The 7,136-nt window shown below is 35.0% G+C and overlaps 1 pseudogene; it reads left to right on the forward strand.

The window, feature by feature from the left end:
* The first annotated feature begins 1,715 nt into the window (after nucleotides 1–1,715).
* On the forward strand, nucleotides 1,716–6,135 carry LOC121500923 (annotated as a pseudogene).
* The last annotated feature ends 1,001 nt before the right edge of the window (nucleotides 6,136–7,136 follow it).

Here is a 7,136-nt window from a genome sequence, read left to right on the forward strand (position 1 = left end):
AGTGGAGAGATCATTATCTGATCTGATACTACAACTTAACTAAAGACATTGAAAAGTTAATGGTAGTATTAGTTAAAACATCAAGTTAAAATAGTTTAAATATTAACTTACTATTATTCCTCAAAATTTATGAACATATTCAATATTTTTCTAAAACTATACCTCCTTAGTAATGCACCAGTATAGTCAATTTTTAATAAAAAGTTTCATATTATCTTAATTAACTGTTTTTGTTCAAATAACCATCGCAAACACAGTCTTTTGCCTAACCTAAATGTGCTTTGAACTTATAAGAATAATTTTTACTACTGTTTGTCATACATCAGTAATTTGGATATCAGCCTCAGAAATTTTGTCCATTTCCAGGCATCAATTGTACTAATATTTTTTCAAGTATTTTTTAAATTGACAAATCTCATTTTCATTAACTTGACTTAAGTAATAATATGATTAAAATCAAGGGATTGGTGTGATACCTTTATTTTTTTCAAATAAACATTGAAATAAAACCCAGAGGCCACAGTCCATAATTGTTATCAGCTGGAGTGTTAGTTTGAGGCAAGCTACAACTCTCATTCCTTTTAAAGCTACTGAAAGCTGAGATTTTTTAGTTGTTCATTACAGATCAACTTAGCCTATCCTGAGTGATGAGGAACATACCTTTTATAATAATAGTTGTGTACTATCCTTCAAATTCTTCATTCAAATTCCTTTCAAATCTTTTAGCTGACTCCAAAACAGTAAATGCACAGAGTGAGAATCCAAGAAGCCTAGCAAAAATCAGCAGCTAGGAGGCAAAGGTTTCTAACTACCTAGAGAGGACCTAGAAAGAATTTGAAATCCAAATTCTGCCAAGTAAGAAGAGTCTGATAAACATTTTAGACTTTACACTAGAACTTCAGAAAAGCCACATCTTATGGGTAGTTTAGGACTAAGGGTTCCAATCTAGAATTAAATGCAAAATGGAAATAAATTCACTATAACAAAACCTAAAGCAAACTTCCATTTTACATTAACAGAATACAGACATGTGGTTATCAGAAGCAGAGGATGGGAAGAGAAAAAAGTGGAAGAAAATTAGATCATCAAAAAGTACAGATTTCTAGTTATAATGTAAATAAGTACTGGGGATATAATGTACAACATGATGATTACAGCTACCACTGCTATATGATATATAGGAAAGCTGTCAAGAGAATAAATCCTAAAAGTTATTATCACAAGGAGAAATATTTATTTTTCTTCTTTCTTTTTTGAATATTATATCTACATGAGATGATGGAGGTTAGCTGGACCTATTGTGATAATCATTTCACAACTTATGTAAGTCAAACTATCATGCTATACATCTTAAATTTATATAGTATGTCAATTATTTCTCAATAAAACTGGAAAAAATAAGATTGATGTGATCTACCAATAGCTTAGCTGTCTTAGTACAAACTCAACTTTCTCTAGAGGAAGGATATAAAAATACATTATCTCTATAATGCATCATCCACAATATCCAGGACAAAATATTACTGGATATTTGGAAAAGCAGGAAACCATCAGTCAAAGAGAAAACATAGTAAAGAAAAGCAAGCCCACAGATGACCCCTATGTTAGCGTTGAGACAGGACTTTTATTTTTTTTTTATTTTTTTTTTTTGAGACAGGACTTTTAAAACAGATATTAGAAGTATGCTAAAGGACTACAAATAAGAGAGGAGCAAAATGGGTAAGCAGGGAGTCCCAAAAGAGAAAAGGGAACTGTAAAATGATAAAATTGAGATTCTGGAGCTGAAACATACAATGTCAAAAAAGAAAAATGTACTGGACAAATTTTAAAAGACTAGACACTGTAGAAAAAAGAGAAAAGTCACTTTGAAGATAAATAAATAGAAATTATCCAAACTGAAGAAAAGAGAAAAAATTATTGATAAAAATAGCCAAACTGCAGACATGTGGGACAATAAGCTGACATACGTGTAATTAGAGTATCAGAAAGAAAGGAAAGAGGGTATGGGATAATTTATCTTTTTAGAAAAAAAAAGAATTTTCTGTTTAGGAAAAGTTAAAAATTTTCCTTAATTTAGTAGAAATACATCAACTCACAATTCCAAGTAGTTAGAGAATTCCTAAGAGGATAAACAGAAACAGCACTACATCTAAGCAAATGATCGTCCAATTACTAAGACCAAAGATAAAGAGAAACATTTTAAAATAGAGAAAAATACATATTATAATAATCTTATTTTCACCAGAAAATCATGGAGCTACCAATCAGCTCCATTACCAATATCAAAAATGATAAAAGAGGCATAATTTCAAATCCTACAGACATTAAAAGGATATAATAAAAGAATACTATAGTTTGTGTTAATAAACTCATCATCTGTTAAGAAATGGGCACATTTCTTAAGAATCACCAATTACCAAAACTTCAACTCTCAAAAGAATAGAAAATATGAAGTGCCCCATATCTATTTAGAAATTGAATATGTAATTAAAAACTTTCCTACAGAGAAAACTTGGGCCCAGATGGCTGTACTACCAACTCAATCACACATTTAAGAATTAAATAATGCCAGTTTTAGACAAATCATTTCTGAAAATAGAGAGGGAGCTTTTTCTAACTCATTTTATGAGGCCAGTAAATCCTGATACCAAAACTTGACAAAGATAGTACCAAAACAGAAAATTAAAGATCAATAGCCTTCATGCACAATAGAAGTAAAAATTATTTTTAAAAAAATATTTTAGGGATGCCTGGTGGCTCAGCACTCGCACATCTGCCTTAGGCACAGGTCGTGATCCTGGGGTCCTGGGATGGAATCCCACATCCGGCTCCCTGCATGGAGCCTGCTTCTCCCTCTGCCTGTGTCTCTGCTTCTCTCTCTGGGTCTCTCATGAATGAATGAATGAATGAATAAATAAATAAATAAATAAATAAATAAATAAATAAAATATTTTTAAAAATTTATTTATTTATTTATTTATTTATTTATTTATTTATTTATACCACCAGTGGGGGGAGGGGCAGACAGAGAAGGAGAAAGAATCTCAAGCAGATTCTACTGAGCAGAGCCGGATGCAGAGCTTGATCTCACAACTCTGAGATCGTGATCTGAGCCAGAATCAAGAGTGACTCTTAATGGACTAAACCACCAGATGCCCCAATAGATGCAAAAATTCTTAGCAAAATATTAACAAATTCACTCTTGCAAGGGTGATATATCATGATCAAAAGGGTGATTCCAGGAATGCAAGGTTGTTTTGAGACTTAAAAATTAATGTGGAGCATATAGTGGCTCAGATGGTTAGCAGTCTGCCTTGGGCTCATGATCTTGGAATCCTGGGATGGAGCCCCACATTGGGCTCCCTGTTCAGTGGGGAGCCTGCTTCTCCCTCTCCCTCTACCCTACCCCTGCTCGTGCTCTCTCTCTCAAATAAATAAACAAATAAATCTCTAAAAGTAATCAATTATGTGATTCACCACATTACCTAAATAAAAGGGAAAAATAATATAATCATTTTGATAGATGCAGAACAACAAGCATTTGAAAAAATTCACCATGTTTTTTTGAGAAGAGTTTTAGCAAAGTAGGACTAGCAGGGAACTTCCTCAATCTAATAAAGTACATCTCCGAAAAACCTATGATAACATTCATACTTAGCGAAGGACTGAATCCTTTTCTTCTGAGATTAGACAAGGCTATATGTTTTCACTATTTAAATAAATTGTAGATTGAAATGTAAATGTTAAAATTATAACGCTCATGGAAGAAAACATAGGAGAATATCTATACACAGTTTGTGCAGCCAAAATTTTGTAGCTATGACATTAAGAGAAATTTAAAAAGTGAAAATGTAAGCTATAGAAAGAAATAAAACATTCACAATACATTACCAGCAAATCACTGCTGCAAACACACACACAAAATTAAATAGGATAAAAACCTCCCTAGTCAGTTCATAGAAAAGGATATATATAGATGACCAATAAATAAATAATAAATAAGATTTTTAGTATCATTAGTCATCAGGTAAATGCAAATTAAAACCACAATTAGGGCAGCCCGGGTGACTCAGCGGTTTGGCGTCGCCTTTGGTCCAGGGTGGGATCCTGGAGACCCGGGATCAAGTCCCTTGTCGGGCTCCCTGCATGGAGCCTGCTTCTCCCTCTGCCTGTGTCTCTGCCTCTCTATCTCTAATAAATAAATAAAACCTAAAAAAAAAAAAAAACCCACACAATTAAATACGACCTCATAGCCACTAAAATGTAAGGGATTAAAAGACTGATATTACTAAATGTTGGCAAGGATGCTATTATGGGTTGGATTGTGTCCCGCCAAAAAAGATATGTTGAAGTCCTAACCATCAGTACCTTAGAATGCGACCTTATTTGGAAACAGTTCATTGTAGATGTAGTTAGGTAATGTGATGAATCACAGTATGGACCCAATATGACTGGTGTCCTTATAGGAAGATGACAATTGAAGACAGAGATACAAGGAGAAAGTCATGTAAAGATGAGGGCAGAGATTAGAGTGATAGAAGTCAAGGAATATCTGAGGCTATTAGTAGCTATAAGAGAAAAAATGATCCTCACCCAAATCCTTTAGAGGCTTTAGAGGGAGCATGGCTTTCCTAATATCTTGATTTTGGACTTCTACTCCCCAGAATCGTGAGACAATAGAATTTAGTTGTTTTGATATTTTGTGATACTTTGTGATAGTTTGTGATACTTAATTGTGGGCACCCTAGGAAATGTATACAGGTATAAGGCAACTGGAACTTCTATATATTCCATATATTTCTTATTGAGCTAAACATACACTCACTATATGACTCAGTAATTCTGCTCTTATGTATATATCCAAGGGAAATGAGACTTATGTGTCCATAAGAAAACTTGTACGTGAATGTTCATAGCAACTTTAGTTATAGTAATCATACCCCGACATAAATAAAATGTCCATCAACAGGAGATTGCATAGACAATATGATATATTCATGATATTGAACTCTACTCAGACATAAAAATGAATGAACTACTCATAAATGCAATAATATGGACGAGTCTCAAAAACATGCTGAGTAAAAGATGCCAGACAAAATATTTAATATACTGTCTAATTCCATTTATCTGAAAATCAGGAAAAGCAAAACTAAGCTATTATGCTAGAAACCAGAATAATGGTTCCTTCTGTAGATTTACATCCAATGGGTCATGAAGAATGTTCTGATGTGATGGAAATAGTCCATATCATGGTTGGGGTATTAGTTATGTGGATGTATACATTTATCAAAACTTACCTAACTCTTTTTTCTGCTTGCTTCTCCTTCTGCCTGAGTGCTACTGTGGCAGCACCACACTCACTCAGAGCTCCCACCTCTTGCTAAGCTAGCACCTCCATTGTCTCCCTCCAGCCACCATCACAATCATCTACCCAAACCTCATTAACCATGATAAGATGTTCTCCAAGATTTGGGATGGCCCACAGGCTGTGCCCAGAGGTGGAGGTCAGTAGGAGAGAGGGCAACATTGATGACTCACTCATTTGTGGAAATGCCTTCACCTACGGCCCTGAGGGTGAATGATACCTAAAGTACAGTCATCACCAGTATTGTCATTGTCATGAACCATAGCTTGCAGGAAACCAGCTTCACAAAAAAAGCCTACAAGACATACAACAAAGATGACTTGAAGTCAGTCAAAGGCAAACTTGGAGCACTGAGGCCAGAAAAGAGAAAACCTTTTATGACGGGCTGAAGAACCAATCAAGAACATCGTTGCTAATTTCAAAACCTACAAGTTATTTTTTTTTAAATATATTTTTTTAATGTATTCAAGAGAGACACACACACACAGAGAGAGAGAGAGAGAGAGAGAGAGAGAGAGAGACAGGCAGAGGGAGAAGCAGGCTCCATGCAGGGAGCCCGATGTGGCACTCGATCCCAGGACTCCAGGATCATGCCCCGGGCCGAAGGCAGATGCTCAACCGCTGAGCTACCCAGGCATCCCTACAAGTTCTTTATTAGCAAAAACATGAATCCAGATGGAATGGTTGCTTTGCTGGATTACCGTGAAGATGGTGTGACCCCATATATGATTTTCTTTAAGGATGGTTTAGAAATGGAAACATGTTAACAAATTTGGCCATTTCTTTGGATGTATCACCTGCTGTCATAACTGGACCCTGCCTTTCATCCACATAATGCCAGGACTAAGACAAATGGGACTGATGTCCTCTTGAGCTCTTCATTTATTTTGACCTTGATTTATTTGGAGCGGAGGTATTGTTTTTAAGAAAAAAAAAAACATGTTGGGTAGGTTGTCTGAAAATAAAATGCATTTCAATTCCTTTGAGAGAATGTTTCTTTGTTTAATACATATTTCAATCCATCCTGTGTTGAGTCCTGGAGAAGCTAGAATCTGGTTAAAACCTATTGTAGACTACTTTTAGGAAGTAGAAGATTGTCTGCAGATAACTTCTACAGTGAAAACCACTTCTGGGCCTGGAACCTAAAAAACAAGATCCAAACATCTTAGCTCTGAGTTCAAGTAAAGAGAAAGGTCAAGCTCATAGCTGAGCCAATATTTGAAGTGGATTCCTTATACATTTCGTCACCTACAAATGGGAGTAGTTAACTCTGGAAGAGATTACCAAAAAAATTTAAAAAGAGACTAATACAGTTGGAAGTAAATACAACAACAAACAACTTATCTAACTCTACACTTAAGATCTTTACATTTATTGAATATAAATTATATCTCTATAAGAGTAATTATTAAAAAAAAAAACACGCTTCTCAATAGAAACACAAAAAGCAAAGTTTAACTTCCACTCCTGGATAGAATGGAGAAATATGGGGTAGGTCAAATCTCCTGTCAAAGACAACTAGGAAAGCCAGCTAAAATACAAAAGCCATCTATGTCAAGCTCAGAGAATTGTAGAAATAATGAAGAATAGACAGATTAAGATTGTGAAGACAGAAAACCATGAGATCTGAGCTGAGGGTCTGCAGATGCTTTCTCTTTAGGAATTTTCACCAAATTTTTGGCAAGCAAAAGGGTGACACTCAGACTTTGCCCAGGGAAAAGTGACCACTGGGGTCAGAAAAACAGCAAAGGTTTTGGGGATTTCACAT

Source organism: Vulpes lagopus, chromosome 10 (genome assembly GCF_018345385.1).
Source record: "Vulpes lagopus strain Blue_001 chromosome 10, ASM1834538v1, whole genome shotgun sequence".
Lineage (NCBI taxonomy): Eukaryota > Metazoa > Chordata > Mammalia > Carnivora > Canidae > Vulpes > Vulpes lagopus.